Source organism: Notothenia rossii (assembly GCF_949606895.1).
Source record: "Notothenia rossii genome assembly, chromosome: 3".
In the NCBI taxonomy this organism is placed as follows: domain Eukaryota; kingdom Metazoa; phylum Chordata; class Actinopteri; order Perciformes; family Nototheniidae; genus Notothenia; species Notothenia rossii.
The window spans coordinates 81,326,210-81,346,202 of record NC_136901.1 but is presented as its reverse complement, the minus strand read 5'-3'; the positions used below and the strand labels follow the sequence as shown (position 1 = coordinate 81,346,202).

At 37.8% G+C, this 19,993-nt stretch overlaps 1 long non-coding RNA gene across 1 annotated transcript; it reads right to left on the bottom strand.

The window, feature by feature from the left end:
* Window positions 1-9,313: 9,313 nt before the first annotated feature.
* On the bottom strand, window positions 9,314-19,139 carry LOC307032508. The gene is made up of 3 exons (XR_013806283.1): window positions 18,823-19,139; window positions 18,449-18,568; window positions 9,314-11,609 (listed from the first exon to the last, which is right to left on the bottom strand). It is a non-coding gene; the product is annotated as an uncharacterized lncRNA (long non-coding RNA).
* Window positions 19,140-19,993: the final 854 nt, after the last annotated feature.

Genomic DNA, 19,993 nt, shown 5'->3' with positions numbered 1-19,993 from the left:
CAACTTTTAAATGTAATAGTTGAGTCATCCATAATATATCTGTGAATGCAAAACCATTGAATTGAATGATGTCTCTGTAATGCTGCTGACAATGAGACTTTGCCACCAGAAATAAATAAAAGGATTAATGCACAGATTTTTAATATCAGAGTTGGGCTGCAATCATTACACAGAGAAGGGAGGAAGAGAAAGAGAGATGTTGGCACCTTGCCAAATCATGTCTATTAGGACCACATTTTTCCAGATCCTCAGCATAAAAAAGGTGCACTCCCTTACCAATACATTCTCCGTATATCTAATTATTTCATTAAATATTATATCAGTCCTGCAGCTGCTTGGTTCAAAGGAAGTTTGGTATCATGGCCTAGAGCCCACATACACACAGAAACATCTTTCTCCTCTCCCCTTTCCTTTTTCTCACCCTCTCCCTCTCTCACTCAGGCGCAGTCCAGCAGTGCCAGTTTTGCCCCGGGCTGACTGATCACAGGAAGGAGCAACATTTTTGAATTCAGGGGAGGATTGAGTCACACAGTCCCAGCATCAGGCCCTACGTGTTACCCAGCTTTGCTGTTTTTCACTATCCCAGATCGCTATATGATTCTGCTTAAACCGCATCCTTTTATTCACCTTTCTAGATGTGTCTCCTGCCTGATAATGCACCCTCTGTTCATTTTTTTGTTTGCTTAGTTTTTTCCCGCCAGGTGTGCTGGTGGTCCACTTACAGATCCTTGAGGTAGTCCCAGAAATCTTATCGTGCTTGTTGCATGTTGACCCATAAAATGGCAGGCAATATGTTCTGTATTTGCACACTTCACATGCCCGGCTGCACATGCATAGAGCTAAGCTTTTTAAAAATAGAAAAGTATTTCCAGTTCAATTTGTTCATTGATTACCAGAGCACGCCCTGAGGCTAAGAAGAATACTTCATTTCCCTTAACCACAAATTCAAATTAAAAAGTGATTTGAAACAAAACAGAGGCGATTATCATCATGTCAAAATATATCTGGCATTAATTGTCAGCACCAACTGAGTACCAAGGAGTAATTTCTCCTCGAATATGTAAAATACCAGATGTATTTAAGTGTTACATTAAGGATGGATTATGGTATAATTCTGCAGTATCCTTGACCCTCTTAGTGACACATTATGTTGCCAAAGATACATTAAACCCTAGGTGAAAACTTCCAGCTATTGTAACCTTTAGAAACTAAGGGAAATTACAATTCCTGTATTATGTAGGTATTGACATTCTTAACCAGCTGCCAAGCATAGACGACTTGTAATACCTTGAGGAGCTCACCTATTTATATTCATAGTCATTCCCATACAGGAGGGGGCAGTGCAGTGAACCTCTCTGACTTCAGCCAGTGCAGGGATTCAGAGAGAGAACAGCGGATGGATAAAGTGAGAGTTTAAACCCAGGGCTTATGCGCACAGAGACAGTAATCCTAACAAAATCTCCCACCAGTATCCTTCACAATCAACTTAAGGAGATGACCTTTGGTTATACTTTCGGTCACATACTCCATACTCAAGGTTGTGTTAAACAAGCAACTAAATCAATAGGTAAAAGTCAATCCCAAAGGTTTAAAACAGAGAGATAACTCAATATCTGATGGTAGGTAACTGCCTAAAGTTATCTACAATTCCTCACAGTTGCTGGTTGATTCAGTAAGCGACTGACTCCTAACTTCTTTTGTCTGCTTGTTTCCAATGTTGCTTTCATGCAAAGTTTGGGGGGAGTCTTGCAAATGAGTTTCACGCGTGTTATGCAAATTATTTCATTTTGCATGAAAATAAATTCTCCTTTTCTTTTCTTCTCTTCCACCAGCACAGACACATGACACCCATAGATAGCAAATGGGGTCTGATTCCACACAATGTTTTTGCACAAAGCAGTGAGGGCAGGTCCTGTGTCTCTAAATGAAGTGCTTTGACTTGGCTTTCTCCCCTTCCCCCATTCAATCACCACAGCAAGATCAGACACACACTAACAGAATGTATTCTTGACAGGATTCAGCGTTAGCCTACTTATCGGACATCTATTGGACAAACAGAGTTAACGGAGAGCTATTTCATCAAAGAAACAAACAAATTAACCTTTAAATACCGGTAGGGGCATTTAAGTGCTGGTTACACTGGTAGTACATCTATTAGAACGGTGGTATCTCTCTTGCCGTCTCACACACAATCAACCCCCCACCCCTTATACCCCTCTGCTGTTGGCTGCAGCTGGGAAGCGAGGTGAGCCTGTATGTGGGACATCACAGAGCCCATTAATGTGACGGTGCAATCAAATCAGGTCAGAAGGATGCATTGGTGCCTAGAGAAGGGATTTGATAGCCAGCTCAGAAAGGCCTTATAATAAGTTCATTAGACATTCACTTACTAGTCCTGCAGCTATCCTATCACTTGATAGTTCCTTGATAGGGTTTGGGTCTTGAAAATGGAGTGTCACAGACTACTGCCTTATCAGTCCAGTGAAGTAATACTCTTCATTAGGATTAAAAACAGCCGGCTTCCTGACTGGGAATGTGACCGTCTGCGGACGGAAATTCAGCGACCCTGAATAAATGGATGCATGTCTTAATAACTGATTGTAAGTCAAGTTGAATGATCGCTCTTTGACAACGGTTTAAGCGACACATTGATCATTATTAATAATTTTATTTTTACCACAACCCACGAAATGTAGGATCAACATTTAGGAATTACATTTTGGATTTGTTCCTGTTGCTTAGTTGTAAATATGCTCAAAACAGGGCTATATAAAACAATTACTACAAAACTATCCACAAGAACAAGAAAAACCTAAAATCCAGTCCTATACATTTTCTTGTATGTATGTGAATATACCTGTAGTTTACTTTAACTTCATTTTTCTTTTTGTCTGCATCTAACTTTACTCTGACTCTTTAATCTATATGTGTTGGTAGGGCTGGGCGATGCAATTATAAAGCTCATTTTAAAGTTGTTTGTTGCTAACACAATTGTATTGTTTTTCTTTTTTCTACCTTAAGCCCCTACAGTATGTACCTACAATAGATAAATGGAGTATTGTTTCCCATTATGTACATGTAGCTTTTCATTTGATATAATAATTTACTGGAGTATAACATATATTGTTAGTAGTGTAAATCAAATATATTTGTCTATCTTTATTAAATGTTAATATGTGGCCGTTTTGGTCTAGTTAGTTATGCTTTGTGGTTATTGATATTTACAATTTCTTTGTTGAATAAAATATTTATACAAATATATATGTATGACAGGCAGAGAAATGATTCAATTGCCTACTGGTTGATAGGTTTCTTTCAGAACTTTTGCTGTGATTTTCTAACTCTTTATGATTTCTGCTAAACATCTTTCCTTGACCTTGTATCATTGTTTTTGCAGGTGAAGGATGAGTGGTTGGAAAAGCAACATACAGATCTATGTATTTATTGGCTGTGTATTTCCTTTTGGCTGATGCCACTGCATCCTTAAGGATAGTGCATTATTGATATTCAACATGAGAAGCATTTAAAAATATTATTAATTTGTTAACCAACAGAATGACTGTGGCTGCATCTGCTATTAGATTTTACTCGGCACTGCAGTACAGGCTTTGTTTCTAAAATGGCTAATAGGTGACAATGACCAGAAAGTGCTGCATGCCATTATGGGTAATTGTCCCTCATCAATATTACATTACTTAGTTAGCCTAGCTTGATACCATCAGTTAAATGCTGTGGGCAATGCCTTCAGTAAGTGTAGAGCCGCTGAAAGAATCCCTAGATCCTCATTTAACTAAAACATTTTAATAGAACATTTTGATGGGTAAAAAATATATTCGGTCCGTTGGGAAATGTTGTTTGAATAATCCTGATATATTGGAAAGAGAATGGTTTCTCCAGAAAGTGAACAATTCATTGTTTCTTTTGCATTGAATGTCCTCCTGGCATTACAACAGTAATATTCTGTATATAACTAAACGGCAGTACATTGAGAAGCTATCTCCATTAATTAGTAGATGACAGATGTGCTTAAGAGGTTTGACTCTCGAAGATGATTAAAAAGCAAATCTAGACATATTGTTTCTCCCTGGAAAGCTTATTTCTTTTTTGAAATGAAGATGACATATGAATATTCAATTCTATATTCTCGTAAACAAAAGCTTAATTTGGCGTCTGGTGGACTGTTTGTCATGAATTCTTCAGACATTCACATTAGAACAATCAGACAGCGCTTTACTTAAAGATCATCATCTATGTGACATATATTGCTTTGCATCATATATCATTATTTCACCAGTTATGACGGATTACACGCCCTTCTAACATTAAGGAATGATGCAAAGTGTACAATCCCACTGCAGTTGACTTACAACTCAATGGTAAAAACCCTTGAGATTGGCTCCTAAAATAATGTTTTAGGTGGCTTTATGCACCACTAGAGAAGGGTAACAGCAGCATGCCATAAGAAATTGATACAACACAAAAGAAACTACCTCCAAGAAATGTTCCCTCTGGCTCTTTATGTTCTTGAAATGGCCTTTTGCAAAACACCACTGGGCTAAACATTTTCAGAATTAATATATTTCACTGTTGTTGGAGTCATCAAATCTGCCTTGGCTTGGCATTGTAAATAGCAAGACATCTATAAGTGACAGAAATTATTTTAAATCATGATTAAAACACTGATGATTTGAACAGATTTGTTCCACATAGAAAACAAATATTGTTAGTTTAAAATTAACACTCACCAGATCAGAGATAGGTGTATTTCAGTGTCAGATGAGATAATACAATATTTACAGTGATCTGTGCAAGTGACGTGAAAGTGCCTGACAGGAAGGTAAGAGAGGAAGATGTCAGAAATTAGGAGCTTCACATTGAAATATTGAGATGTAGTCAGATTCCTACAGGACAAGTGACACCACCATATTGTCTACAGCGCAGTAATAGGATATATCATTAGAATACAGAGGGTGAGGAACACTCATCCATCCTACATTACATGTTCATGTATATCATAAATTAACTTCTTAACAGCCTCATCTCATCACTTGAGAATAGGGAACACAGTATAATCAAACAGCAGTGATTGTAATTTATTTATTGATGAGAGTAAATCAAAGTGTAACACCACCAAGCAATTACAATGCTGGTCTTAATGAGTGCCTCAATTTACACTGGTTGATTGCCAAAGAGAAAAGCAATGTTTTGCTGTGATACTCAATTCATCATTAAAATTAATTCCCTAAATGTGCGTGATGAACTAACACTAAACAAAGTTTATGATAATTTACCAACAAAGCCCATACTACACTTCTACAAAAGACATTTCCTTAATCCACATGAATTCATAATGAGCATTATAACATGTAAAACAGGCAATCAACTACTTTCAAGATGGACATGTTATGCTTTTCTTCTGGCTTTGGATGACATAGAATAATATAATAAAATAGTGGCAAGCATCAACGTATTTAAAAACAAATAAGCTGTAACTGAACATGGAAGATAAAGCAATACCGCCATCACATGCTACATCTGGTGAACAATGTGTCCCACCTACTTCTGAAAAACCATTGACGTTACAGCTTTCAGTCAGTGAACTCGAATCACCCGCTGAACACAGAAAAGGCGAGAAGCTGAAAATGTACCTGCTAACAGTAGTGCTCCTTAAGTTGAAACTGCATCACCACATTTAATAACTTCTTAGACCTAGTTGGATAATGAATTTCTTAAAAGCGGGTGACAAAAATCTTCAAACCAAAGCAATTGTAAGCCATTTGCCAGCCAGAGGCATGACCCCACTCCCAAGTGAAGCAGGTGGCGTTTTGATCGCCAGTGACCTTGCCATTGGTCTCAGGTGAGCTGAAGATTTTTGCTAGCCAGTGTGCTGCAGGCCAGGGAAGAAAAGAGTTTATAAAAATATCTGTCATCATCTAGCTCTGGGCGCAACAGCAGCTAACACAAACAACATTTAGCCGGGACAAACTTAGGCAATAAGTACAATACGTTTTCCAGTTAAGGAGACATAACGATTGAACCCTCTGAATTGTGAAGGGCTATCACCTCAGACATCAGTCTGGATATGAAGAATAATGAAATTCTACAAGAGTTTCGTTTTTACTACGTCAAGGCAGAAAACTGGTGAAAACACTTATTCAAATATCAACGTTGTATTTGAATGCACTGTGACCCTAATGATTGAAAATGACTTGAAAATAAAAAAGTATCAAACAATAACATACATGCATTAGGTGGGGGGCGGTTAATTATCATTGTCACTATGATGTTGATTATTCATTGGTTACATTTTGTGTGATTTACTATTAAGTATAGTCCTTGACAAATGTAGTGTGCACTGCGTAATGAATTACATAATTACTATTGCAATGACTGAGCCAGCAGCTCTTATTTCTTCAAAGTTATCTTGTTACTCTTGATTTCCTGTAATTCCACAGATGCCACTTTGTCTGGGCTTTTCCCCTGAGACGGCAGCCATGAGGGATAGGGCCTTGGTGACTGAAACTAAAGCTCAGGGAAAAGGATAGGTCCCCTGTGAACTGACGGTGTTTCAGAGTTTAGGACCCTTGCGACAGAACAGCAGCACCGCGAGAATAATAATTCTGAAAAACCCTGAATAGAGAGAAGGAAAGAGACACAGGGACAGACGGACGGATGTGACTGTTGTATCGACTATATCCAGCCATCCATCTATATATCCACTTATTTTGTTCAATGACACAGGGGGTTGGTGCCTATCCCAGCATGCAATGGGTGAGAGGCAGGGTACAACCTTGACGGATCTTCAGTCTACCACAAGGCAAACACACTTAGACAAACACAATTTAGAGTTTCCAGCTCGCTTCACCGGCAAGTACTTTACTTAGTGTTCTTTCACTTTGAACCATGCCACCATCCCATTTGATTGTTTCAGGAATGGATTATTTGTTCAGACCATCTTAACTTAATACAATTAGTAAGAAGAAGACATACTTATGTAGACAGTCACTTGTACAATAGACCAAATCGTAACACAAAACATTTGCATAAAAGTAACAGTAAATACTACAATAAAAAGCTATCTTCTCAATGGCATTTCCATTGGTAATCATTTTCTTGCATTCATGGGTTTAGCAATCGGTTTAGCCCCATGCTAATTTAATTGGGAATAAGTATTTCCACATTGATAAAAAAACTTGCAATTTTCTTGTTGAAGGACAACAATTAATTGGTCCTTCCATTGAGTGACAATATGATGTACAGGCTTCATTTAGTGAAACGTACTATAAATGTTTAGACTCGCAATCATTTTGTATTTGTGACTTAAGTATCTTAATTTTATCATATCATTCGGCCTCTGGGAATTCCCATCCCTATGATGTATGTTGAAGGAGAAAAGTCAAATTGATTGCAGGAGGTATGAAAGGATTTGGGAGCATTTTTGGAGAATAAATTGCTCGTGTTCCTAGGGGTACTTTCTACAGATCTGTTTAACCTACTGTTTGTACAGGGAACCTCATTTCTGGTTAAAGCTATATGGTCATTCAGTGTAGTCAGAAGGTATGGGTCTTATTCAAAGGGTGACATAATCATTGTAACAATAGGACATAGAGTGGAGGGAGGTTCTGACTATGAATCTAAGATAGCTTTTTCTTATGACATCTGACCTGAAGTTCTGGATAAGTGGTCTGAGCCAGAGGGCACGAAGGGGATATTCTGTTGAGGTTTGACGGTTATGATGAGACAGTTTGAGCAGGTGGAAATATGTTATTGCTATATGGCAGCCTCAGCGGGTGACCTTGAACCTCACTCAATAAGAATAAAGAGGCCCTATCATGAGTATTCAGTTCCCTCACATTGAAATATGTTGAGCAATGATCCAATCGCCTGGTACCGCTCGACTCCTGCTCTTTTTTGGTTTTCCTTATGGATAGTACCTGGTACTTTATGCAGTACCACCTCAGCTGAGGTTTAAAGCATACTGAGCCAAGACTAAAAAAAGGGGACTTTAAATCACCGCAGAATACTTAAGAGAGAATCATCACTAGTATGCAAATGGACATCCTGAAAAAACATGTTTTTTTTCAAATAGCAAACTATGAATAAGGGCTGCACGATTTTGGGAAAAAAATCTAATTGCGATTATTCTGACAAATATTGCAATTGCGATTTTGTGATATTTGTTTTTAAGGGACCCAACGGAAGTTTATTGTAAAATGCGGCCATAACTCCGGCTAGGAAGGTCGTATCAACGTACTCCCGTCTCTAGCACCCCCGCAGCCCGAGCTACGAGTGAAATAACTAAACTTACATGAAACTTCCGTTGGGTTGCTTTAAAGTCAAGCTTCAGTTTAAGATTCACCCTGTAATAGATGTAAAACATGTGATGGAGCATTACTAACCTGACTCAGATGGTTTGTTTCACCAAACCATCTAGGAACGCTCCATTGGAAACCATTTGGAAAGGGCAGGCACTTTCAAAAGCACTTGGCAGGTGATTGGATCAATCTGTCTATCACCTTCTATCATGGGCCACTTCTGATTGATTAACAATGGCTGGTACATGTGGAGCACAGCACTTCTGATTGGTGTGGATGACTGACACACAAGAAGAAAAAAAAAAAAAGTTAAAAAAAATTGCAGGCTTTGCGATTTGATAATCGCATCATTTCAAATCGCGATTTCGATTTCAAATCGATTAATCGTTCAGCCCTACTATAAATCAATCAAATTATATTTAAATAGCCCAATATCACAAATTACACATTTGTCTCAGGGGGCTTCACAGTGTGTGTAGCATCCTTAGCGTTCTAAGACACTTGCGTTGCACAAAGAAAAACTCTTAAAGATAGCTATAGACGTACTCATTGAGTACATATCACCTTTTAGCCTTGATCTGTCGCCATCTTTTCTCACTGTGACTGAATTGAAATGATACCGACAGACAAATAAAATGGTTTTATATAAATATCATAGAGAAAATATTATATAAATAAATAAAAACTATGTGAGGAGAATCACGTTGTGCCTTTTAGATCCAACATTCTGAGAGGATTTTTTTATTAAACCAACATGCATCAACTAATAATGACAAATTAACATTATTAACAGGGACCCTTTATGCATATATTTGTAGTGATCTTTTCACTAGAGCAGGCCTGTGTTTGTTTGCGTTATGTGGCCACAGGCACTAAGAAAAATAATTAAACATGTATTCATTCATCAGAAGGACTTATAGTTAATTGGTCTAGGGTAAAAAACAAGTAGTGAGGTGAAGAAGAAGAGCTGTGTGGAGAAGACCACAGTGCCAAGTTGAAGTTTATTTTGTTGGTAATATAGATATTAATTTTTCAGTTGTAAAGTGATTTTGCAATTTAAAAAATAGAAACAAGACAAGCACAACCGCGTGCTCCGCGCACATTGGATCCACGTCAAGATCACAATGTCACTTTTTTACATTTCCTTTAAATCAACCTTTAACAATGGTACATTGGGTACATGTTGATCACATACAAACAATAAAATGAAAAACTATTCAAATACGAAATTTGCAGTTTGTTATGGTAAATAAAAAACCTCTTCTAACCTTGGTTTTAAGCACACCGGATGGAGGATTAAACGGAAAGCTCCTTTGTGAAGTTTACATGAAATCCTGCCAAGAAACAATTGTTGGATAGTGATGTTCTGACAGGCTAAAGCTATTCATCTACAGTCAGTCAACATTGAAGTTTAGCAAAGCAAAAACTTATCCACATAAAATGTTTTGTTAAAACTTGTATTCCCGGGTGATTTTCCTTGACCCAAGGATTTAATGGCTTTTTAGCAAAAAAGCAATTTCCTCTAAATGGGTGCCACACATTTTGATATCGGAAAACATACGCAGTTAGAATAAAAAAAAGAAATGTGGATGGTAGAGGGTCATTGAAGCTTGTGGTATGGGAGGGAACCAAAGACAATTACATTTTATATCCATGGAATAAAGCTTTAAAAATACAGTACAAGAAACAAAAATACACATTTTAATGGAACTGATTGTGTGTTAAGTGTTCTGCCATTTATAATTTGCAAATATTCTATAGAAAAGTGTTCAACAGATAAAGATAGAAAGTGACAAGTTAGAAATAGCAAAAGAGAAGGCCTGCTATTGTTTTCAAATTAGACTACATTAAACGTGTTGAAATGGCTGGAAAATAAGTTACAGGAGTAAACTCTGCTATAGAACAGGAATTAGTTTGTCAGATTCTTTGTTCGAAAAAGATCACTGACAATAATAACGGAGAATACATAGTCCACATCGTCATTAAAAGCTATTGATTCATACCAGCGGCTGAGAACAGCTTCAAATGAACATTACCACAGTAATTGATCAGTCAACCTACAGTTCGCTACATAGTGAGCTTCAGTACAATCGAATACAACTGAGAGATGTTTAGGGAAGTACCTTTATTCATAGCGCCTTCATGCCATTACTATCTCTCATGAGTGTTTGTGTGTTAACATGCATTGAGTTTGGAAGGTGTTTCGATACTACCCTACACAATAAAGTCTTTAATATATTAATTATAGATTAGAGCCATTTGATTTGCTCATTTCAAAATCAATTTGCATGTATTTAAACACATTTAAGAGAAATCTAATCTAACATTCAGATTATGCTTTTGAAAAACATAATGATACATATTGTTTTACCTATTTTTTTTATGTACAACTTGAGTTAAAGTGATCTGTTAATATCAGATATCAGTCTGATCAAATGTTGATAATTCATCAACATTTTCCAAATAAAATGCTAAGCATTGCTTTGTTCCTGCCGCTCAACTCTGAGAATGCTTTTCTTTTTCCCGTTACTACTGCAAACTGAATATTAAATAACACTGATCAAATGTTGATGACCAACAACTAAGCAAAACAAATAAAAATGATAACCACTTCTGAAAATATCCAGGCATACATAATAATATCATATCTGTGACATCAGCAGCTCTGTTGGATCATTCTGGGTACCAGCACCCACGAGCGTGCACATCCTTATCCCAAATAAGTTGATATGTTGGCACCAAATGGACACCCAGAAGAAGGTGTAAAATGGGACCTTGGCTTCAGATAGAAATAGCCCTAAAAGTAAGCTGTCTGCATTGGAAAAATAAACAAGTCCCCTGAAGGCACCACACTGCCAGCCGGCTCCGAGCAGAAGACAGCGCACAGTGATGTATTTCTGCAGGGGATGTCAGTATTTTCTGAGTGTACTCCATGTCAATTTATGTTTGCATGGCATGCGTTATCAAAGTTATGAGAAAGAGAGACCCAGAGACAGAAAGAGATTAGGGGAGCAAGGAGGGGTTCTAGAGAGCGTGATTAGTGTATTAAGCATGCATCAGAGCCCCTCCGAGCTGTCTCAGCAGTGGCAGGGCATCGAGATGAATAGCTTTAATATCCCTGTATTGCGATAACGGAGCAACAGTTGTTTCCCATTGATGGCTTAGGGGTCCGACAGACGAAGGCGCCGACCTTTGGAAAGCAGTATGACAACCCCCTGTCCTTTCTACCCCGAAGGCCTGTGATCCGTTGAGACCCTGGGGACAAAGAAGCAGCAGCACCAGTGGGAGCAGCCCCTGTAAGATGGGGGAAGAAAAGCTGGCTAATGCACTGTTTTCTCTTTTCATATCCTGGTGGGGGTAATACGACCTTTTACCTCTGGTTTCGACATGGTGAAAGCAGCACCCGGTAAGACGTTGACCTCTAGATCCTTGTCCTCAACATCACCCCCCCCCCTCCTCACGAACACATGCACTTTAGACACCTACGTTGTTGTCCTCCCTAACATATATATATACAAAGAATCAGTTAATAGTCAAACAAGGTGGAGGGAGAAGGGGGAATTACCGACGGGTATGATAAATGTTTGAATGGCCTCCTATTTTAAATGTTTTACTCATTTGTTGTCAACATACCTAATTCAGCAGAGAAAATGCTGACACTTATCAGTTTGACGATATGCTTTATGAAAACAGACTATTACTCTTCAAAGCGCCATGATGAGGCCCATCAAGATGTTTCCTTTGTGCACAAAGAATCGAAAATGTGTAAAGGAAATGGAATGCATTGATTTCACACGCTGACGCTTGTTCTTTAATTCTCTCCGTCAAGCCTTTGTATGTCGACATAATCAACCTGAATAAGAACCGCAAGCTCTCTGATTTTAAAAATAAACCTCGTCTTTGAAGCCCAATTTACATCGCTGCTGGGTAACTGCCATGTTACTCAAACCATCAAATGATTAACGGGCAAACTAACAGAGAAAGACCCAATACATTAAAAATAGATACTTTTGAAGTATTCAAAAAATAACATTTAACACAATGTCACAAGCAGTTTTCTTTTTATCCTTAAAATAAGTCAAATTCATCCTAATTAGCTTAAGTGAAGCATTTATAATGATTTGCAACTGTGTAGTTTTAATAGTTGATAATTACAATTAAAATGTCTTTCAATATAGTAAAGAGATATCTCTTATATGTATTGTCCACGGATAACAGAGGCATCTTGAGGAATCCAATAACTTTTTCTACTTCTGGCTTCAGATATTGACACTGAAAAAAGACCACCAAGTAATCTCAGTCATCTTCAACTTGCTATATACCCTCTATCTTTTCCCCTTATTCCTTCACAAAAGACAGATTTGAGTTGTTCAAGTGATAGCTTGAGTGATGGCCATCTTGGGAAATGAAATATTTGCCGAAACTCTTTGGCCTTGAAAGTTAATTCACAAGAACACAGGAGGTATGGAGGGAACTGTGAAGGAGAACAGTAATGAGTTTTCTATCCAACTTTCTCAACCTTTCTCTTGTTTCTTTCACTTTGCAGGATAGTACATTATTACATTCAGAATGCATATTCTCTTTTTATGAAACAGCGACATTAAAAAACATGTTTATAACAGTACAAAGCATCGAGTTTAGTGAAATTCATACACCTGCATCATCACAAATAAACAAAATATTCTGTTATTTTTAAGCTATAGAGACCATCTTAGAAAGGGATCACACCAAGGTGCATCTCTACTAACGACCAAATGCTCATTTGATAAAACATGGTCTCAAAACCTCAAGAAATAATGATTACTTTCTTAGTTGTTTTCATGCATTGGCATTATTGGTGACTATATGGTATTGACATGAAATTATATTTCAAAGATGATGAAGATTTGCACTTGAATATCCCACATAGCATTTGTGGATATGTTGAGCTTTAATACAAACCCCTCAACCAAGAAAAGGGGCGGCATTTTTTATTGTAGACACATACAGTATTTTGAGACAGAGGTGTCACAATGTGCAGACAGGGTGTTTTTTTGGAGCAGCTACTAACTGCTTTTCAATGGAAGGGAAAAAGCTGATTTGACTAGTCATCATTGACAGCATACAAAGTGGCACTGTTTCACTTCAATAGCAACCAAATTGTGTGGCGGAAAATCAACATTATCATCAAAGGGGAGTAAAGGTAACGTCCAGGCTTGTGGGAGTTGAGGACAGCTCCCAAATAAACTGTCATCACATAATCTATATTTCCATTACATATATAGTAATATCATATTATTTTGCAGCCATCCAACAAAAGGCTGCGGTCCAATCAACAGAGAAAAGCCAGCACATTTTCCAAGCGCTCCCAGCTTGAATATGCGATAGAACTGCCAACAGCACCCCCAACAAGTACAGCTTTTTTTTTAAAGCATTCTTCCAAGAAAACAAAGTTGTAGACCTCTGTGACACAGGTACAATTGGTAACTGATGCCTACATTAACCCTGTACACTGATGTTAACATGCATGTCTGTATAAAGGTGCAGCTGTGCGTCAGCTGCATGCAAACCATGAGCACACAGAAAGTGGAGTGCATGGTAATGCGTATAAGAGTTGTATCAGCGCACTGTAAAAAGGGTTAGGGTTACCCACTCATTTTACCAAATGCATTTGGCACTTATGTATAAATGTATTAATTGCATGCACTTGGCAATAAATTGGTTTTTGTTCTGAGATAAATTGAGTGGTTTTAGTCTACAGGAAAGAAAACGGTCGTGTGGTGGAAGTCTGCCATTTACTTTGAAAGAAAACACTGCAAAACTTGGAAAAGGCTTCTGTTCACTATCTGCAGTTCTGCTAAGGCTTATGCTTGATGTTGACGAGCAAAGATACAGTATGTACAAAACTGGCAAAAAAAAAGCATTGTTCCCTCTGCGCCCACATTGTTTTTGAACAGACTTTATTGGCACTGTTTACCAGATTGAGTGACCTGACAAGACATTGCAAGCCAATCTACATTTCTCAGCAGCAGAGAACAGAGAATGTCACCTTCAAAAAGTACTTGTGTTTTACTGTTTCATAAATTACACAGGCTGATATATCAACAATTTATCAACTAAAAAAGTAATTATTGGCCTTCACACTTCAAAATTCCAAACAACTCTTTGTTGATGGTATGAAGGGAAAACGTAAATAACATTTTATGTTGTTGGACCTCAATGATGTTTCACTTCAGACCCATTTTCCTTCTTCCAGACAGCCAATTGTAGACCACAGACATGAGTAATTGGCCCAATGTGTCAGTGGAACATCTAAACCACCTCTTTGTTTACACTTCTCTGCTGTCTTTTCAGCTCCTGCAATGCAACAGCAGTGTGGTGTTCTCGGCAGTAATTGCAAGTATTGAGAGGGCCGGGTTCTCCATGAGGCTCCTACTGTAGGTGGCTCAGAGGTGACTGCAGTCCCTGCAGTTTGAAGTGCTGTCTGCTTGAAAGGGAGGTTGACCTTGACAAGACAGAAACCTCTCTTTGCCTTGTGGGAAGCAACAGGAAGGGCAAAGGCCGCCTTTGTCTGCCCACATCGCATTACTTAGACCTCGTGGCAAATTGTCACTATGGAACACACCTCGGCCATAAAAGATATGTTGCAGGGACAGGGACAGAGGCAGAAGCGACCTCTCCAAGGGCGGACAGTCATTGCCAAATGTTCGTTTTCAGTTGATTCCAATGGTATCATAATTGATGGTCTCAAGGCCAAACAATCTCTGCTGATGGGTGTTCCTTTTTTTCTCCACAGTAAATAAAAGGTGTGAATAAAAGGCCTAAAGCAGTGCCCTGGCTTTTGTTGTAAATTCCTTTAGGCGACGTCAAAAGTAGTATCTTTAAAATTGTGTATTTGTTATATGTATTTATAAAAATAACTATTTATCATTATACTCCAAATAATAAAATGAGTCAACAACTTCCATCCATCCATCTTCTCCCGCTTATCCGTGGTCGGGTCGCGGAGGTAGCAGTTCCAGCAACTTTAAACACATATTATAGATTCTTCTAAAATATCATAATCAGATCATAATCCCTTATATAATGAACAGGCCAATGTATGCCATTTCATTTAGTTATGCTTAGATGAAAATGCCATGTAAACATCAGGTTCACACCTTTACTTGCAGATAATTGTTGAAGTTCTTAATACTGTATATTAGATTTGAAACTTGTGGTCAGGTGCTGCCATCACTCTTTCAAGTGATATTATGCATTGTAACACTGCCAGAATTTTTGCAAGTTACAATTTGCTTCCCATAAGTGTGACTGTTAATTTGTGGTTCAATTTAAATGCACTATTGCCTGTGTGCCACAAGAACGGCTAGATTAGATCTGAGATGTGAATGTGAACTTCTTTAAAGACGATTTCAAAGAATAAATTACACAATAGATTCATATATCGAGTGTGCTCTAACTGTTTTTGTAGTGTACAGTATTGTGCAGGCACGAGACACAATTAGAGAAATATGCAGATCTGAGAACTCCTGGGGCTCTCCTGATCACTCTGTGCCAAATCGCATCTCTCTTCGCTGTAAAGTTTGCTCAAACTAATTAAGTTCTTAGGGAGGGTAATTTGCACTCCCTCTCCATAATAAAAGACTAGCGTAAGCATATTTTCAATATCCCTGAATCCCTTCTACTGCAATGTAATTCTCTCGAGCGAGGTCGGACCTCCCAACTCATTTGCTTTGGACCAGATTAACAGTAATCTCAATGCATAGCCACACCTCATTACAAAGTCATTACCTGTCCACTGTTTATTTTGTCATGAAGGGCCTAACTGGTGTAACCCCTTAAGTAAGACCCTGCATTTTCTATGTACTGTAGTATAGGCCTAATAACTGTGACAAAATACTTAGCTATCAACACTAATGAGGGTGCAATCATTCTATTGATCGTAAAATGTCAGATGAATTAGCTAAAATCATTAGCCATAAGTAAAACCAAAGAACTGACTGGTATGGTATGTTTTCCTCCCGTTTAGTAATACTAAACAGCATTTTGTCAGGACAATATTATGAAACTCGCTGTCAGCAACTTATTTCTCTAAAAACTGTTTCTTCTTTGTTGCTTTTCTTATTTGTCTCAAGCATACATAAACTGACATAACTCAGCTGTCCCTCACTGTGTTGCACTAAGTCATGTATAAACATATCAAAATATGTACACAACAAACTGACTTCAGTCCAGTGCGCTGCTGACAACTTGCTTCTAGTAGGATAACAGACAACAGCTGTAGACTCAGTTCGGGACACGTCTTTAAAAAGTTATTTCAATTTCACAGAAAGTGAGGGAAAAAAGAAGCGATCATTTTATAAATTATGTGAGTCTGACACTGGATGTGCAAGGCAACCCTCAGTTGGCTTACTCCAGGCCAGGATAGTTACCAACCTATCTGTGTATCGGTCATTTGATATCCATTTTGGCTAACACAAAACTCTCTACAGGAAAACTGTTATCAAGAGGGAGAATAAAGATGTGTCGTTTTTGCAGAACATTGCACACACTTGTCAAGATTGGATAATTAAACTTGGCAAACTGAACAAACTCAAGGAGGAGAATGGCTGCAGGTGCTCCGCAGATGTATTATAAGATGTCCTTAAATAACTCACTCAGTTTCTTTAAATTATTAGAGTTATCACTTTCATTTCATTTATCCTTGCCCCATCGCCACTATCTTTCTCACAGAATTGTGGTGTTCGTTTTAGCAGTCTCAGTATGACCAATGCATCAAATTGTTATATAAGCTCCTCAAACTTCTTCTGCAGAACAATCCTCTTTTCCACTTTATGGAACATTGGCACCACCCCACACTGGTCAAGAGAACTCACAGTAAGGAGTTTCGTGCATTAGACAACATGGGCCTTTGATAAAGTAAGTACCAACTTTTTCACTTGCATAGAGCAGATCCAATATAGGAAAGACTGCAATGATTTAAGAGCTGAAAGACTCAATTAATCCATTACAATTGGTAAACTGACACAAATAAAGAAAAATGACAGGTTTCACTTCAATGATTTTCTCTATTGTCTTTCTAATGTGATAATCAACTGAATATGTTAAAGTTTTGGGCTGTTGTTCAAACATAACACTTTTTGAGATTTAAGAATATTATCATTTCTCTATTTCATGGATTAAACTATTTATTTAATAGTTAAGAGAATATTCAGCTCATTAAACATAAATATCCCTTTTTACACAGCACTTTGCCCGGGGCTATGGGAGCTGTTGGCCTGGGGCTGAGGAAGATTCCATTCTGGCAAAAATCCCTACAGTGGGCCAACCCTGACTTTAGTTCAGTGTTTGCTGGCACTGCTGCGGTAAGGTGTCATCTTTGAATATGTGGGGTTATCCCCTGAACATGGATTATTCACAGGTTTAATAGTTGCCTTTGTGAAACAGGTGTAAAGTAAAACAGAAAAGGCCCACATATTTTGGGCTGGTAGGAGTGCTGTGTAAATGATATAGCCCTGGGCTCAGGTTAATGTCATGATTATAATGATTATTTTCATTATAAATTATTCTGGCTATTATTTTCTTAATTAATCACTTGTCAGAAAATGTTTTAAAATGTCTTTTAAATGTGTTTTGCAGTCCAAAAACCAAATATTCTGTTTAATATGATATAAAACAGAGAAACAGGAAATTATTTGACAGCATTTCCAATGTGTTTACTAATCATTGCAGCTCGAGTATCAATGCCAATATACACTTCTGAATACCACATAGAACACAGAATCATGCCTAAATGTCCAAAATGAAAATAAAGAGCATGCACACCTAACTTGTCTCAAGTTGCATAATAACAGTTTGATATGATAGCCTTTCTCAATAACTGCAGCTACCCTTCAGCACTCTACTTATAGCCAGAGAACAGTAACACCAACCACAACATCAGGCTGATCATGTGACAAGACAAACTGAACTCATGAAAACAATGTCATAAAGAGATGAATCTGTAGCAGAAATGATGTTCAATAACCATCCACAAGCAGGTCAACCAAGCCAAATAAAAAAACAGCCACGATAAACATCCACTACACAAGCTTAGGATAATGCACAATAAACAAAACATCACACTGCATAGAGTTAATGGAGCAAGGTCTTACTTTAGAGGAGTTTCTTCATTGACTTTGAGAGTGCAAACTGATCCATAAAATGCTCAAACTCCATCGATCACATTGGGTTGCACTCCAAAGCAAGCAATGACAGGATCAAGTCATTCAGCTCTGGAACAATGACAGAAATGTAAAGTCAAACATTGTAAATGCCAACTTCCTGATGCAAATTAACTAAATGATGTGTCACAAAACTACAGGTCACAAGTAAATGAATATGTTTTCTATCAAGGTTAGTGTCATACAGTTATTTTCGTTGGGTTGCAGGGGTTGCTGAACAGCTCCAAACCAGCTTTTCTTAATTGAATAAACTGTGCAATCTACTTGCTGATTTCCTGGCTCGAACAAATTAGTTGACCAATTACCACTTTCAATGTAGCTCCCCTCCAAACTCCCACCGTCTCTGTGTGCATGGAGTTGTCAGATTCCAAGTCTTGCCAAGTCAACATTTCTTCCGCCGCCGATGACAGCCCTGATGCTGTACATTCATTTAACAGCTTTGGCAACTTTTAACCAAATGCATCTATACAAATATTTTACCAAAAGCCGATTCAGAACCTTTTTTTTGTCCACAATAGTAAAATGTTAAGTCATGCAACAATATCATCTAGAACTGTCACATATAATTACTTTCCTGCTAAAGTTAAAGCCAATGTATATCAGTGTGATAAATCCGTGAGTTTACAAAATGATAGCTTATTCCAACAGGTGAGTTTGATTAAAGTCAATATGCGCTTCTTCATCGAATTTCTTATCAACATTGCGCTCACTGCTGCCTTAATGTATGGCTGCCCCTTGTGGCCGGAAGGTATATTGCAGTAAATAATGGCTACGAATGTGGTACACCACGCTCACAAACAGTGGTGAAATTAACTACAATGAATAGGTAGGCCTACTGTACTCAAGTAGAACTATTTAACATACTTAATACGTTTTTCCCTTACTTGTTAGATTATACTTCTACTTCACTACATTTTATAAGGGAACATTATTTGCAAACACTTTTTACATCGTACACAAGTACATTTTTAAGAATATAAGAAACACCTCTCGATATAATTCAATCCATTACTACAAATTTCACCAACCTCGATAGTGTCATACCAAAACCTTTTATATATATAATATTTTCACATGTTTTTAATTATAGTTATACAAGGTTATTCAACACTGTACCTAATACACCTTAATTCACCTCATAATTCCAATAAGGATTGTATTGTTTCCCAATCACTAAATACAGCTCTCAAAACTTTTAAAGTGTCCCATTGGATAACACCCAGGAGATGTGTGAAAGTTGACTTAAGGTTCTCAGTTGGTTTGCACAAGGTTAACCATCTGAATTCCATTTGGATGAAATTACTTGAGTTGCCTGGTTTCAGTTTATGGTTATTACGCTCAATTCCTTAGGTCCTTACAACCCTAGATCAATGTGTAATTACCCATAGTGGCACTGCAACACTGATGCACCGCATGGAGACCAGAATATCTCATTTAGCAAAACACAGCTGTTGCTCACTTGAGTTTGGTGCATCA